The sequence below is a fragment of the Grus americana genome, chromosome 17 (assembly GCF_028858705.1).
Source record: "Grus americana isolate bGruAme1 chromosome 17, bGruAme1.mat, whole genome shotgun sequence".
Classification (NCBI taxonomy): domain Eukaryota; kingdom Metazoa; phylum Chordata; class Aves; order Gruiformes; family Gruidae; genus Grus; species Grus americana.
The window spans coordinates 13,776,530-13,792,811 of NC_072868.1; the positions used below are offsets into that span (position 1 = coordinate 13,776,530).

Genomic DNA, 16,282 nt, shown 5'->3' on the forward strand with positions numbered 1-16,282 from the left:
CTATTGAGGATTATGAAGCGAGGAACAGAGAATGTGTCTTAGAGTCAGCACTGTCTACAGATCAAACAGTGAAGCACCACAGCTACATACTGCTGGAGAGCTAGGCTGCTGGAGTACTTCATCTATGTTTTGATGTGGCTCAGCAAGTAGTATCCTCTCAGTACAATGAGGAGCATCAACTGAACAAACGATACCATACATTTGTGGATTTTTTTTGATCTGACCAAAGGACCACTGTGGACATGCAGAACAAACTGTATGTACAGATACCATAGGTCTGCTTGTCCAGCCTCCTGGATGAGAAGGCTATCTATGCCAAATGGCTGCATTATGTTGAACACATCTTGAAGGTATCTATCTGATTCATCGTGCATATGGTACATGAAGACTGCCTTCATATTTACATGCAATGCCATAACAAGAAAATAAACAAAAGAAGAAAATAAAACAAAACCCAAAAACGCCAAGCAGTGAAACCTCTTCTCAATATTCTTGAAGGATCTCTTGTACGGCTTGCATGTAAAGCAAAGAGGTAAGGGACTCATGCCAGAGTCCCTGAAGAGGTGCAGGGAAGACCACCAGTAGGGAGCAAAGACTGCAGATGGATGGGACAGCTGAACACCACTATCCAGATTTGACTTCTGGCCATTCCTCACAGAAAGTAGGTCAGCCAATTTCTAAAGATTAGTCGCAATTTTCCTGTTACATGGTCCTTGACACTGCTACTGAACCTGCTGTCTCTGGGAAGAAGCCTGTTGCAGAAGTCCTTGTGCAAGAAGGTTAGTTTCCAGCTGACGACAGGGTAAGTCTCCTCACTTCTGTTGAGGAGGATATTTTCAGGGCTAAGAGTATGGAGAAGGGCTGTGGACAGCCAATTACCTAAACAATTATCTTGAATCCTTAAGGGCATGGAGTACTTTGTCCCTCTACTTGGTGGAGTGCTCAGTGCCCACAGTCCAGGTGCTACATCCATCCTTCCCATGGGTGATTCAGCAGCAAAGAATATTTGCTCTTATTTAACAATGCAGTGGTCTACAGACTTGACTTATGACTCAACAGAGAATATACTGGATACAGATCTTTTAAAGAAATGATCAACAGATTATGCCTCGCACTTAAAAAAATAGGGAAATATTTTATTTATTTTAATGAGACGAGCACGCGAGAATAAAATGAAGTGGACGATAACTTCATGTTGTCTTTAGAAATTCAATTTTGGTTGATTACTTTCAGAAATAATTAATATTTAGGATATTATGGATTAAGTGAAAGGTTTACACTGGATTCTGTCTGAAACGTCTAAAAAATAAGCCTTTAAGTCTTTGTTTATGTTGGCAAGTAACCTGGCTGAGTATAAAAGCCAAAGGTATGATTGACTACCTCACATATTTTACAACTGTTACACTAAATAGGTATTTCAGAATTTACATCCTTACAGAAGAATCCTTAAATAGACTTTCTTACAGGACTTAAAACAAACACACTTTAGGACATATTTCCTGTTTTGTTACTGTATTTAACTATACTTTAAGAATTAAATCTACTTTTCCTTAAATAAAGATCCGAAAATTTAACTTTAAGAGTATGGAGATCACGGAAATCTATCTTGTCATTTTTAATGCACTGAAACTGTTTAATGAATACCCACAAATCTTTATAAAAATCAAAGCAGTGAACACTTATTAACGTATTGGTAGTACGAGTATATTTGCCTTTAGACACAAAAGGCATGCCTGCATATTGCCCAGAATGGAAAACTTCTGCAAGTAAAATTAAAATAATAATTAAATCTCAGTTTGTTGATTGGTTGTGCCTGTTACTTTTTTCTGCCTCCTTTTAGATACTGAAAAAGATGACACTAATGTTCATTTTCCTCTACCTCTTCTAGAACTGCGCAGGGCAAATTCACAGTGCAAATTCATGCAAAAGCATGCAAACTGATTTTTTTGTAGCATTTAATATTCATCACCAACTTTCTGTGTTGATCAGCAGCTTTCATGCTACCTGTAGTTAGAACTGCATGTCAAATCTGGCACTGCAAAGACCTTGAAGTTAAAACAAGTGAGATAGCTCTTAAATAAATTTTTATGGGTTACCGTACTCAGGTTTCCTGAGTTTCTAGGTGAGCAAACCGACTGTCCCACCACTGCTCGCGATTCCCTTTTATTTTCAGCGTTGTTGCCAGTGGATTGCACGCACCAGTTACACACCCTCTTAATCCTTCACAGGGGCTTTGCAACAGCTTTATAACTCTCTTATTGTTTCTTAGTAAGAACACCGACGTTCCTCCTCCTCCCCCCTAACTGCTCAGCTGCACTTTTCATTTATGGATGGAAAATAGAGCCTGTTTCTACGGTGAAGGGAAAAGAGGATACAGTCTTTAAGCCCTTGGCAGTGAAAGGAATCTCCCCCAGCACTTATTTTAAGAGGTGAGGCTCTGTCACTGCAAAACGGGTTAGAGCTAGAGAAGTCAGTGGCATCCTGCAGGAGCCCATTTCTGCAACAAACTGAAGATTCGTGTTTTAATCAGAAGTCAGTCATGGCTTCTACTTTAATTCGATACACTTGAAGGTACTTACAATTCCGGGAACTAAATTCAGCTTGTTAAACAAACCCCTTTTCTGCACATTTTTTCTGTCATGTGTGATACGACTTTTTCATACGCAAGTACTGGGAAGGAACCAGATGAAGTTGAGACTCAGGATGGCTGGGTTGGTGAAATCCATTGGGGAATAGTTTTCAAAAGCACCTGCAGACCAGATTTCAAAAGGCACCTTTGTATCTAAAGATGCAGGTAGACCTCCGAAAGGGCTTCCAGCTGGATCTATTTACCATACCTACCACAGTATTTGAAAAAGAATCCCATAAGAAACTTCGCTGCATTTTTAGGCAACTAAATGCCTCTACATACTCCACGTTATATGACTTACAATCTACATTTTATTTTTAAAGATGGTGCAGGCGACTCAGAAACGTACGGCTACGGTGGCGCCAGCTGTTCCAGGAATACGTGTTCCCAGTCCCCGTGCTGCGGCGGCCACCAGCTGAGCGGGGCTGCGACGTCCCCGGCACGCTTTTTGGAGCTGTACTTTGGGCTTTGGAGCTCTTTGCCTGGGTTCAAAGAGGGGAGGCTGAGTGTTTACGACTGCTCCTCCTTCTGTTTGCGTATTTCAAACAAGCACCCACAAACGAATACTTGGGAAGATACTTAATTGGGAAGCTTACATACTATGCGTGCTTAATATTAATGCAAATGCTAATGCTGTATACTTAATATAACTAAACAGAAAAGCACCTGCCAGCAGGCACAGAGATCTCGTCGTTATTTCAAAGTACTATTTCTGAACGTTCACTGCTTGCAGTTGGTATTCTGTGAGTTGTTCAGCTTTTCACTTCCTTTTTTTGTAACTAGAACTAACACTTTAATTTGAACCCTCGGAACAGCCAGCTATGCCTTCCTTTTCTCCAACGATCAGTACAAACCTTCTGTGCTAACGTACTGCAGAATACATCTGCATGGATATTTTTGCATTTCCCAGGGCATGATTCTAATAATATATATATATATAAAATATCTGAGCTTGAAATAAGGATTGACCCACAACTGCAAGCACACAGAGTCCATCCGGAGGGGATTCAGTGTTCCCTCAACCATCCAGGGAGCGCACACCAACGCTCACACCCAGGCCAGACGTGTGTATGTAATTCTACAGAAATCTGCTTTATTCACAAGCATTCTTCTGCTGTAGTTATTATCTCCCGTGAAAACGTTCTTTCTGTGGCCCTCATCATTTTCAGAATAAAGAATCCAAAATTTGTTGCAAGACCTGTGAGCATTCACTGTAAATCAACAAACTGTACGTATAAATTTAGCCTATACAGTATCCAGCCAAAATCCCACAAACTGCTCTGAACTTTTTTTTTTCTTTCTTTTTGCCAGCTATCTTGCAAAGCTGCCATCTTCTGCTTTCTTGCAAATTCATGGTTTTCAGGGGGTTCTTGTTTCTGCTGCCTTCTCAGATTACAATTTCTTTTGTGTTAATTAAGCTGAAAAATTGAAAGAATGTCGCTGACTCTACAAAGAACACAAAACAGGCTTGCTTGAAAAGCTAAAAATAGATTGTTCTGTTTGGAAGACAGACGACTCAGTCTTCAAACTATTTGTACAATGCGAATTAATTGCAGATGGCCAATTCATTTATTTAGACCTCTGTGACAGAAATGAAAGTGCTACTGCGCCTGACTATGTGCATAAAGCTCCTTTCGAGTGGTTGGGTTCAGGCACAGATGGAGGTAGCATATTGTTATTTTCTGGAAGTCAATTTGTCAAAAGTTTTTTGATCTGATTCTCCCTCTCCAGTCTCCCGCTTTCTCTCCCAACAGCTCGGATTTAAGACGTGAGACTGATGTGCACAAACTAAAAGTTACAACAGCCTGCTCACATTTACTTCTTGCATTCACAGTGTAGGTTGTAAATCAGTTACATTCCTGCGATTAAAATGTAATTTTATTATGATGTAAATGTTGTAACAGAACCCACCCAGATTATTTAATGTATTTGAAATTAATGCTGTATATCTTTTTTATGCCTCGGTATTTGTTTTAAGTAGTATTTTAATTTTTCCTTTTTAGTCTTTCTCCTTAAAAGCAAAAGAAAGTTTAATTAAAAAAAAAAAAAGTTGTTGATTTAATGGGAGAGAATTCAGGAAAATCTAAATGGAAGCTGATACTCCGTCCTGGCTTTTATTGTTAGATAAACGGGAGGTTTCCAAAAATACCATCTATTAGACTAGGGTCTATAAACTGTAGCTGTGAAATAAAAATATCGTTGAACTAGATAAATTGTTTGGGATACAGAATGATCTGTACTAGAACTTTACAGCAAATCCTGAACAGCGTGAGGCCTCCTTTGTGCTAGAAAACTAGAAACGTTGTCATTTGGGAGTCTAAATAATGCCAAGAAAAAGAAACTAAATATCAGAGTCCCTTTTCTCCAACTCCAGTGTCTCTCCTTTGCAGTTTTACTACTTTACAGTCTCTAAATCCTTGTTTGCAGTCTTGCTGACTTGAAAAATGTGCAAAAGTTGATCCACGCAGGGTCTGAGCTAACAGGGCTGTACGAAAACCTCCCAAGAAGTTTCAGGTGGTATGATATCTGGCATGCTGATACTATCACAGGTATCACATTTTTCTGTTACTTTTTTTAAGTAACATAATGTTGCTGCCTGCATTTCAAAGTATTTATATTACGGCTTAAAGTCTTTAAATCAAGACTGGTGTTTTTTAAAGGCATTAAGTCTTGTAAGCAAAACATACAGCTTGATGCAGAAATGAATTAAATTTTCTGCCTAGACAAACGATCATAATCTATTAAAATTAAAATACCAGTCCTCTCCACCGTTCAGGCTCCTTCTGAAATACTTCTCATGAATTAACTTCAGCTTATCGGTTATCACAGATTTAAAAGGGGGTAGACATCATCCTCTACCCTATATTTTAAGCTATATTCCTTTGCTGTGACTTCATCCAAACTCCCACCAACGTCAAGGGAAACAATTTGTTTCCAAGCAATTCAAAACCGGCTATGCACTTAGGCTACAGCATCTTCCTTCGGTTTTTATGCACTACAAAAGAAGATTAAATAGAGCTACAAGCTTCTGAACAAGAAACAAATCCTTTCCCAAGGAAACAAACTTTGTAGGATGTCTCTTAAAGATGATCTCCATCCTGTATGCTTCAAAATGTTTTCCTATTTTTCCTGGAAACACAGGCGATACCGAGGTGGAGCAGAGGACAACGAAGCTGCTAAATAACAAAGGTCACCTGCCCTCAACTACATCTATAAAAAAAAGTCGAGATATCCCATCGGTTCAATCCAGGCAGAGATTTACCAAGGCTAAGGTGATGGGGAGGGGGACACTCTGCAACGCTGCTATACACCACCCGCTCCTGCTCATGTAATGAAGTTACACATGTCCCCATTTAATTTTGGTGGAAAACTGAAATTCTTTGGCCACACATGAAGAGGAGAGTGTTCCTCAAGACACCTAGTACGGAAAATGCTACGGGGGAAACACCATCAGGCAGCAGTCAGCACACACCAACCAACCGCGTCCTAATGACGAGATGCTTGAAAAAGAAGAGCAACAAAGCTGATTTTTTTATTTTCCACTGTGGAATTTTCTTTTTTTATTTATACTCTGTGGTGGGGCAGACTCCATAAGGATCGTGTCCTTACACAGGCACATCTACCTCCTCTCAAAAGAGAAACATCTTTGTTTACTTGAACTATTTTTGTTAGACCTAGTTTTTGCTGGTTCTAAAGAGTTTTGCTTTGCTTGTAAAGTAAACACCAACATCTTTAACAGAGGCACCACCTTTGAGTACCCACAGAGTGTCTTGGTAGACCTCATAAAGGTGATATATATATATATCTATATCTATCTATATGTTCGCTGCTTGCTGAAGTGAATCATGTAAGCCAAGGTCTTTCTAATAAAATGCTTTCAAAGCATTATCTATTAAAGATAGAGGACAGCAGGAGTGGAATTTTTTTTTGCAACAGAACCAAGGCAAGGTCTGGGGTGTGATATAAACCAGTACGTCTGTCAGACGTTGGGGCTGCAGAAGAGGAGCGTTGGACCCAAATAATGCGGTCAAGGGCTGGGTCCTCTCTTGGTGCTTTCTAGCCCTGGTAGGGTTTGTAAAATAACAGACACAGTACCCCATGCAGAGCTGGAAGAGCATTTTTTACAGACGCTGATAGAGCCCGACATAACACAAATAACCAAAGCACCGGCCCGTAGGGTGATTTCACTTTGGGTGCATGTGCTCCACTGAAGACCAGGCTAAGAGCGCTGAAAATTCAAGACAATGCACAAAATGAGGGAAAATAGATGTGGAACACGCACCACCTACATGCAAACTGCCTGCCCTGCGACAGAATGCCCAAGAGCTGAACCACTCTGTCCCTACTGTGGTCGGATAAGAGCAAAAAAGTGAGGAAAGTAAATTAGTTGTTGGAATAATATTCTATAGGCTAAGGTATTATGTGAACACGTTTCTCTGACTGCAAAGGCTGTTACACATTTGTAACGAGAAGAAGAGTGGTTAAGTGTCTGTAATTTATTAATTTCTTGCCAGGACACTACAAGAAGGTACAGCTTGCCTGTAAACCGACAGCTCAAAAAAAGGCACACCAACTCACTTTTCAGCAGCAACATCTTTGTTACAAAGCCAGAAAGTGATTTTTTTTTTTTTGTTGAAGTGGCCTTTAATGGGTAAAGATGAAAACTCAGTGTCTGTGTTGTCATTCTGATGCTCCGGGGGGGGGGGGGGGGGGGGGGGGAGGAAGAGAATAGAAAGCAAGACAGCAAGCACTGAAACGGTGCTTTAGCATTTTTTTCCAACTATGTAAGATTTCAGGCTAGCAGGAATTTTAGTACATCTTCTCTCTAGCACTTTGACTACATGTTCTTAAATAATTTTTATACCCAGAGCAGTGCTAGAACTTAGCATCTTCCCAGCCAACAGCACAAATAGAAGTGTCAGCCCAGCACTCCTCCTCTGATCAGATTTGTCCCCTCTCCGGTGCCTCACATTTGCTTATTGAAGCATCTCTGCGACTCCTGAAGGAGAATGAAGTCAGAGGGTTTACACTAGTTCTTGCATATCTACAGCTCCTGTCCCAGCACAAACTTGTCTCTCTGGATGCAATTAGAGGTCAAGGAATAGCCTGTCTTTTAAACCAAGATGACAGAAATCAGGTTCCACTATTAAAAAAAAAAAAAACCAAAACCAAACCGAAAATGAGAAAAACCTTCTTTGTACAGACTGCAAGATTTCTCAAGTATTGAAAATCAAGATATCCCACTGCTATTCAGGATGACTGAGAAGCTGCAGCACTCATGTTTTCAAAGGTCACTGTCTTGTTTTTATTTCCCCATCAGGTTGCATGAAAGGAGCACTTTCTTTCATTTTGTTGAAAACCCAAACCATCAAATAAATATCAACATGGTGAAACTAAAATAAATCCATCATCCTGTAAATTTTTAAATAAATCAATATAGTGTTATGTTTTGAAATGGTATAAGACAAATTTCTCCCCCTCTATAATTCAAAACCAGCCTTCACCAATTACTTCAAAATTTTCCCCAGACGAGACACATCTCCTTTGGCTCAACATTTCACATGAGAATTTTCAAGCCAAAAAAGAGTTTCTTCCACAGACAAAATTGGAAATGAGAGATTAAAATCACCCTAATGATAGGTACTGGGTTATGCCTTTCAACTATGGATCCATGCCCATATCTCTATAATTGTGACAATATTTTTCCAAGCAGAGTATCATGTTGTATGTAACACTGAAACTTCCTGGTCTCTACTCCTTCTCTGCTGCATGGTTACCATCTTATTTTTATAAGCATTCCATTCTGGGGCTGGCCCTTCAGCTTTGGCAGAGCCAGGCAGCTTCTGCTTTAAAGCGGCTATTTTGCAACTAGCTGCTGCTTGCTGCATCTTTCTTTTCCAGCCAGCAAGTACCTGTAATGTTTTCCTCTCCAGCTCCTGAGAAAATGGCACGTTCTCACCGGTGCTGTCCCTAAAACGGGGCACGTGGTGGGAATAACCAGCAGTGACCTGGACCACGCAAGGAATTGCCAGGGTGGGTTTAATTTCTGGTTTCTTTTTGGAAGGGCTGCAAAATGGCTGGTTTTAAACAAGTTCATTAAAAAAAAAAATAAAAAAAATTCTAGATTCACATCCTGCTCATGCTGGCACTTCTGTTGCTGGACTAGTTGGGCTTGCATCAAAGGAAAGTTTTCATTGCCACCCCAAATCAATGGATAAACATCAGGGGAGCCACGAACAGCACTACCAGGCACTTGTGAGCACTTGTGGCTCAAAAATAGCGGTCAGCAGGGCAACGGCAGCAAACTTTGCTTAATATTTTAAGCAAAATAACTACACTTCACTTGGGCTGTTCTGCAGTGAGAATCTAGCCCTTCATAAATAATAATTAATGCTCTATTTTTTCCTTAAAAGCAAACAAACAAAAAACCCGAATGAGTGGATTTAGAGCACCCAAAATGCTAAGCAGTGCCTGGAGGGGAGGGCTGCCCGTCCGGGGCTGCCAGGGCAGGAGCCTTTTTTGTACAACTGTTTGCCCACAGGACAAAGCGGCTACCTTGTTCTAGAGGTAGACATGGTTGTTTCCTTCCCATTTTCCTCAGCCTTTTAATTGCTGTAGGTAAGTCACACACAGAGGTGAACACCAACCAAGAGAAAAATTCAACCCTGGTCACAGTCCCAGAGGCACCTCAGCCTCCTCATAGCACCCAAGAGCCCTCAGAACATTTTTGGCTGATCCTTACTCCAGATCAGATATCTGCACCAAGGCAGTACATCATGGATTTTTAGCAGAAGTTACTCGCTGTTCTGGCAGGCAGTAACGAGATTACGAGAATTACAGAAATGACAGGCTGGTTGCCTACTCACTGCATGAGCAGCCTGCAACGGCTTGGATAAGAGTAAAGCATTCAGATTAGTATAGGGATGAGCTCAGTGCAAATCCAAGTAATATGTATTAATAAATAATGCCTCTGAACCAGCACACGTACTGCTGCAACGCTCATCCTTATCCTCTACTGGCTATCTCACCAAACTACCAATGCCAAATGTCCTGTGTATAAGATCCTCTGGTCATTTGCTTTTCTAGAGCATCTCAGCACCATGCCTTCCCCCGTGCCGTATCCCTGGTTCACACTGCCATTAGAAAATTCTAAATAGTTGGGAAAACGCTGGGAACCTGCCTGCGTAAGGGCTGCAAGTATACCTTGCAGCGGCGACCGCAACGACAGCTTTCCAGATACCGGCATACAAATGAACATAACAAACGTTCAGCTTTGCTTATAAAATTCCCATATTCAGCGCTGCCACAACACATAGCTTTAAAAATTAGAGCAGGGTTTTCCCATATATGGGAAAGCTGACCTGCCGCTGCTGTGCCAGCATCGGCCCGCTCCCCGGGCAGCGCGCGGAAGGGGAGCCGGAGCCTTACAAACCCTGCCTGCCGCTTCGTCCGCGCTCGGTACAAAGTGCGGGTGCTCCCTGGAGTGGTCCGGGGTGACGCTGCTTTGCAAGAAGCCTGTAGCCACGTTATTTCTGTACTGGGTTCGCTTGCCAGCTTGACTGTACCCATAACTAGAAAGCTAGTATGTTTTTCCAGCCCTTCTATCTAAAGTTGCATTAGTACAGCCGTTACTTCGGTGCCTAAAGCAGGGCTGACAGGAGGTCTAAGCATCTGCGTCCTGCTCTGGGCTTGGGCTTAACTCCCTTCGGAGGCTCCCTGGGGCCCGTGGGGCTCAGGACCTCTGCTCGGCACCCCCACATCAGGTCGAGGGACCCTGTTGGGCCAAATTTTACTGCTCGGGCGAGACGCGTGAAACCCTGAGAGTGGTTGTTTGTAAGATCAGCGCTAACGGACGTCTCCCTCAGGCTGCGTGGAAGCGTTTGAGCAAGCACGTTGCTGCGGAGCCCCCGACGGAGGGCGAAGGACCATGCACAGGGGCTCCCTCTGAACCGCTGGCACCAGCTGTCAGTGCTTTTTGGGAAGATTCCGTTGTTTTGAATGTATAGAAAGTGCAGAGAAACCAGTGCCAGCGACTGCGGCAGAGCAGCCAGGGCCACTGCCGGCAGCTGGCGAGTTTTCACTGGGAACAGTTTCTTCCGAGGGTTTGGTAACGCACGTTGCATTTAGTACTTTTGACTCAAACAGCCTATCTGCTCACAAAATCGTAACTCCGGGTAACTGTATGAGCAGCAGTGTGTATTTATAAACTCCTTAGAGAAAAGCAGGGTAAGCAGGGCTGGGACTCTCCAGCTGCAGCCCTGGGTACGCCAGACAGCTGCTCTGTCAAAACTGCTGGGAGAAACCTCGTTTCTTCGCAGGGGATGCCCTTTGAATCTCGGCAGGAGTCTGTTTTGGCAGCTATACGCTGCCTAAGGGAGAGATCTTTGAGAGGTGATGTTTTAAGATACCAGTGGTATGCACTAGATACCTGGCTGCGTACTGCTGACTGCGAGGGATTTGCAGAGGAGGGGAAAAAAAAAAAAAAAAATCTGGATAAGCACTATTAATCAATACATAATCATGACTACATATTTTTTTTTCACAGTTGTTCAAATCAAGCCAATCAACCACATGTGACTTTCAAGCTTCCCGACACACTTTTTATATTCTGCAGGTTTCAGACCTGCACCGGGGGAGCGGGGCTGGGGGCTGCCCCCCCACCCCGCCATGGGAAGGACACCCACCCGCAGCTCCCCCCCACCCATCGGCTGGGGCCAGAGCCGCAGAGCTGGTGAGCCAGGGCACAGCCTGCAACAACTGCAATTAGTATCTCAGTACGCTAACAAAACCGGCACAATCTGAGAGAAGAAATTAAAATTCTAAGTTGTTAATCTCTCTCAGTTTTGTTATTAACATGGAAACAAACTATTTAGGTAACTGAAAGCCTTGCATCACTTTAGGAAATGTTAATTACATCAGTGGTTTTACTGTAATAAGTTTCTTTTTCCTTTCCAGTTTTCTAAAGCCTTAGGAATATTTCAAAGGGAATCCTTCCCAAATATGCAAACAGCAAGTCAATACTCTGAGGTTTTTTGCCAAGCTTCCTTTTCCCTACATCTCTCACTCAAGAAAATTATTAAAAATACATTCAAATAAATAGAAAGACACTAAAGCACTGGAGTTTGGCAGGTCTAGTATTGCCAAATAGTTACAGATGATCAAAATCATTGCTAAACTAGCCATACATTTACTCATCCAGTGTGGCCTCCTGATGTTAACGTGCTCCCTTGTAATAAGAAGTAATTTAAATGTCTGCTCCTGCTATTGCACGCAGGAAAGAGCCGTGCAGAAGCTGGGAAAGCGCGAGCAGATCTCTCCAGCGAGCTCCTGGCAGAGGCCGTTCCAGAGAGCTGTGAGTCTTCTGCTCTGAGACGCTGTCTGGTGGGGTTTACTATTTGAATTGTGTCAAGAGTAAGTTGGGTTCCTGTTCTCTCACCAAAGACCCTCAGCATTTTCCTTGTTTTAATTAACTAGCTTTCCCTGGGGGGAAAAAAATCCCTGGGGGTTTTCCCTCGGAAGAAAGGATCAATAATAAATGTCATAATTAGTATCTCACTAATTGCATTCCTTCTTTTATTTAGAAATGCCATGCTACAGCTTCTCAGAATATTGGTTTTCCTTGTGCTCATTTTTTTGGTATCTAGAAAAATGTTTAAAATCTATTTTCACAGGTTTAGGAATTTTATTTTTAGAGTTAAAAAACAAATTATTTAGTATTACTTTCCCCCATCATTTAAGATTTCTAAATTCCTAATTGTGGTTGCTGCTATCAAATTCCCTGCTTTTCCTTTAAATATAGATGCTGCAATTGCATGTTTAATGTTCTGGTTACAGTTCACATTTAGGACAAAGCTGACTCCTTAGCACTGAGCCAGTATAAATGTACAGAATAATCTTCAAATATATGTAAAGCAGTTTCAGGAGTTTCCATGCCTTTTAGCACTGAGTTTATAGTCATGCTGACAAAATTAAGTATACTAATCTGATAACCATGTAATACTATTTACATGAAAAAATGGACCAACTCTAAATTAATTTTAAAAACTACATCAGAATTATTAAAAACATGAACTATATCCATCTTATTCATCTGTGTATAAATTTGTAACTATAATATGAGGAAGAAACATATTATCCAATAATTTAAATTAACAAATTTTATTTATGCCATCTTGAACTCAATGCATTAAATGTAAGGAAAGGCGGGGGGGCAGGTTCCAAGGAAAAATGCAAGTATCAAAAAGGTTGATTGAAAACTCCCCCTGCCCCCTTTATGTCCTTACTGTGACAACATGAAATAGGAAACGTTTACCAGGAAAAATTATAATTAACTTCTTTTCAGAGATTTTTGGCTTTGCAATTACTGTCAAATTTTTTCTGTCAAAATGTAATTCTTCTGTTAAGTTGCTAGAAAACAGTACTGAAGTCCCTACCACGCATCCAAATTTCTACTTCTGTAAAAACCATTTTGAACAAACAAGGAATGCAAGACCTCAGCTGTGACTGTCCAGAGATATTCTATCTTTACATTGTCAAAAAATAACTAATATTTTACATGGTCTCAAAACTCCCTAATATATTCTCTATATAAAACAAATACAGTTTATCTGACATTTTAATAATGTAAGTTATCCCTTCCAAATGAAATGGTAAGGTATTACTGCACTCTAGATTCTGATACTTGTACATTTTTTATTATTTTAGAGGGTAGCAAAAATACCTATGAATGTTTAAGTACTCGCCGTGCACGTTTGCACTCTATGTAAGCAATCTCCTCACAATCATACCATTGGCAGGAGGGGGGTTAAATTTTATTACAAGTAACAATCACAGGATTGATTTCTTTAAAGCTCAGGCAAATGAAAAAATACAATTGTGGAATTTTGTTATCTAAACCAACGTAATCCTAGGAGTTAATCTTAGCTAGCTGTTATCAATTACCAACATGAAGAGACATGCCACCTGCGTTCTCAAAGTTGGGAAAACATAACAAAATGTTAAAGATGTTATGAACAGGAGCAAAATAACTCGAAAGGCAATGCTAACAATTTAACAACTATCAAGTTACCAGAGCCATATGCAGAAATACAGGAATTTCATATGCTATAGGTAGACACATTTATACTACAGTACTGAGAAATTTTTTTCACCTTTTTTACTTTCACTCCTGTACCACCAATACAATTTGGAATTAGACAAATATAATTCAACAATCCATTAACACAATCAAAACCAATAAACGACTGGCCAGTGCATCACTATTTCTGAGAATTAAAATCCTTTTTACCTGTGCTAGACAGTAAAATAACACACTTTTAAAATAACTCTTAAAGTCCTTCACGAGATTTATCATCTCAGTTTAATTTCTTTGCAGACTCCCAAAGGATTCATTTCAACTACATTTGAGCTGTTTTGTCCTAGTTCTGCCTTAATAAATTATGGAAGGCAACAAATATTAAGTATGTAAAAAGGTAGCAATTTAAAAATTACAGTTCTTGGAAAAAACACTCTTTAAGTGTTAAATTCCCTAAAGAATAGCAACAGGCAAGATGTGTTTCAGACATCTGACTATTAGTCAACTATTGTTAAAGTGATCCAATTATTAAATAGGCAAGAATTATTTATTTTACTTATATAAACTATCCCTCTTTGCTGGGTGTGGAATAAATTAACACATCCACATGTTTCTTTGCTTACTATGCCAAGAAGAATGACTAATATTTTTCTATAATAATATTTTGATAAGAAAATGAATGTTCAGTTTAGATTCATAACAGGAGTTTCTTTATCATTTTTATGTGCTGAATCAAATATGAAATTATCAAATTAGAAGGCTATGAACAACCTAATTTAAAAACAAAACAGCTTTGCTCAAATACAAAAAGTATTTTTTTAGCTACTCTATCAAATTAAAGCATATTTGTGCTTTCAAAAATATACTGGTTAAAGGATTTAGACAGGCTTCATATGAAATATATTTAAACATCAAAACTAATTTAAAATGATCTAGAGAAACAAGCTGTGGAATGTCCAAGACTTTAAAAAAAAAAAAAAAGGTCATTAAATGCTCAGGGCTTAGCTTGCTAAATACAATTAGGGACATGCGCCTCCCTTCTCGCTCTGCCAGACAAAACGCCCTCCCCTTCACCTCCAGCCATGGCAGAAGCACTTGCACCCACCTTGGAGGCTACCGCCAGACCTGAAAAAAGGGGGAGGCATCAACCTGCACTTTAGGACCAATGATTTCCAGATGCATCAGTCATGTCTCAATACAGAAACTCGCGTAATCTCATTTATCGTGTTTGGTTTTCGTGTTTATTAGCCGAGGAGCGCACAAACACAGGAGTTCCACGGGCAGGTCAGGTTATTCCGCACAGCTCTGCACAGTTGGTGGGGCTGTGGCGGGTCCAGCCTGCTGACCCTGCCAGGACATTTCCTCCATCCAAAGCCAGCAAAGATAACTAACCGGAGAGGAGACGTTACAAAATGCACCCCTGAAACACCCAGTGCCTTTGACCTGGGTGATAAAGAGCCAGGTGGGAAGTTTCAGCTGCTTAGTTTAAAAAAAAAAAAAAAAAAGGATTAAAATTGTAATTGCCTCTAAACTAAAGGACCTTCTGTTTGTCCCTGTCCTGTGGTGGGGCAGCGTCAGGAACCAGGTCTGCCTGTCCGTCACAACGATTGTTTCTGCCTCAGTTATCTAGTCCTGTCAAAACAAACCAAGTTTATAGCCAGAGCTGCTAAAAGATCTCTAAGGAGATTTCTGCAAGCCCTGCTAAGCATCTCCCCTGCACCCCTGCCCATCCCACCCCAGCGGCTTCTCCTCCTCCCTGACCCCCTCCCAGCACCACCATCACACCCGGAGCCCTCAGCATCTTCAGCCCCACTAAGAGAAGGGACCAGCCAACCCTTTGCTCCACAGAACAAGCTGCTCAAGGTCTCTCTGCCCTTTCCTATCACCCAGTTCTCTGCTCCCTCCCTTTGCCATCCCGCGGTCCCCTGGAGAAAAGCCTGCACCTTCTCATCTGCAGGGAGCCCCGGTGCTCCCCGACACCCCCGGGCTGGCCGCTGCCCCTGAGCCGCAGCTCTGCACATCTGCGGGACGTTTGGCATCCGTCTGCCCGGTGGGTTTGCTTGCTGCCAGGGCTGAGGGGCCGGAGCAGGACGACAAGACTGAAGGCTGCACTCCTAGAAGCGACAAAAGGGTCTTAAAAACCAAAGCGAGAACACCACCATCCAAAAAAAAATAATAAAAAAAAATTAAAAAAAGACAAAATACCCAAAAAACAAACCACACCAAAAAGGTGAAAAGGAAGGGGGAAAAAAAAGTGAGAAACAACCCCAAGGACCGTCTAACCGGTCTGTCCCAGGACTATGCGAGAGGCTCAGCAAAAGAGGACTTTGTCCCCCCCCTCTCTGGCACAAAGTTTCAGCAAACAAACAAACAAAATCCATAAAAACGTCAAAAAGTAACCAAAGCTCATCCTCTGCAGTGTGCAGGGTGCTGCTTTAATTTTCAATCTGCAGAGGGGTTTGCTTTGGGATTTCTTGCTGGAGAAGGAACAGGGAGCAGGGCAGAAGCGATCACAAGGGAAAAGTTCCCAAGAGGGTTGCAGAAGTTACTGCACATTTATTTCACCAGATGCTATTTTT

At 41.3% G+C, this 16,282-nt stretch overlaps 1 protein-coding gene and 1 long non-coding RNA gene across 2 annotated transcripts in view; both read right to left on the minus strand.

Moving 5' to 3' along the window:
* GNAS (GNAS complex locus) overlaps positions 1-16,282 on the minus strand; it is a 158,251-nt gene that overhangs the window by 113,101 nt on the left and 28,868 nt on the right. The window lies entirely within an intron of this gene.
* Positions 14,922-16,269, minus strand: LOC129214044 (uncharacterized). Its single transcript, XR_008579609.1, has 2 exons — positions 15,647-16,269; positions 14,922-15,335 (listed from the first exon to the last, which is right to left on the minus strand). It is a non-coding gene; the product is annotated as an uncharacterized LOC129214044 (long non-coding RNA).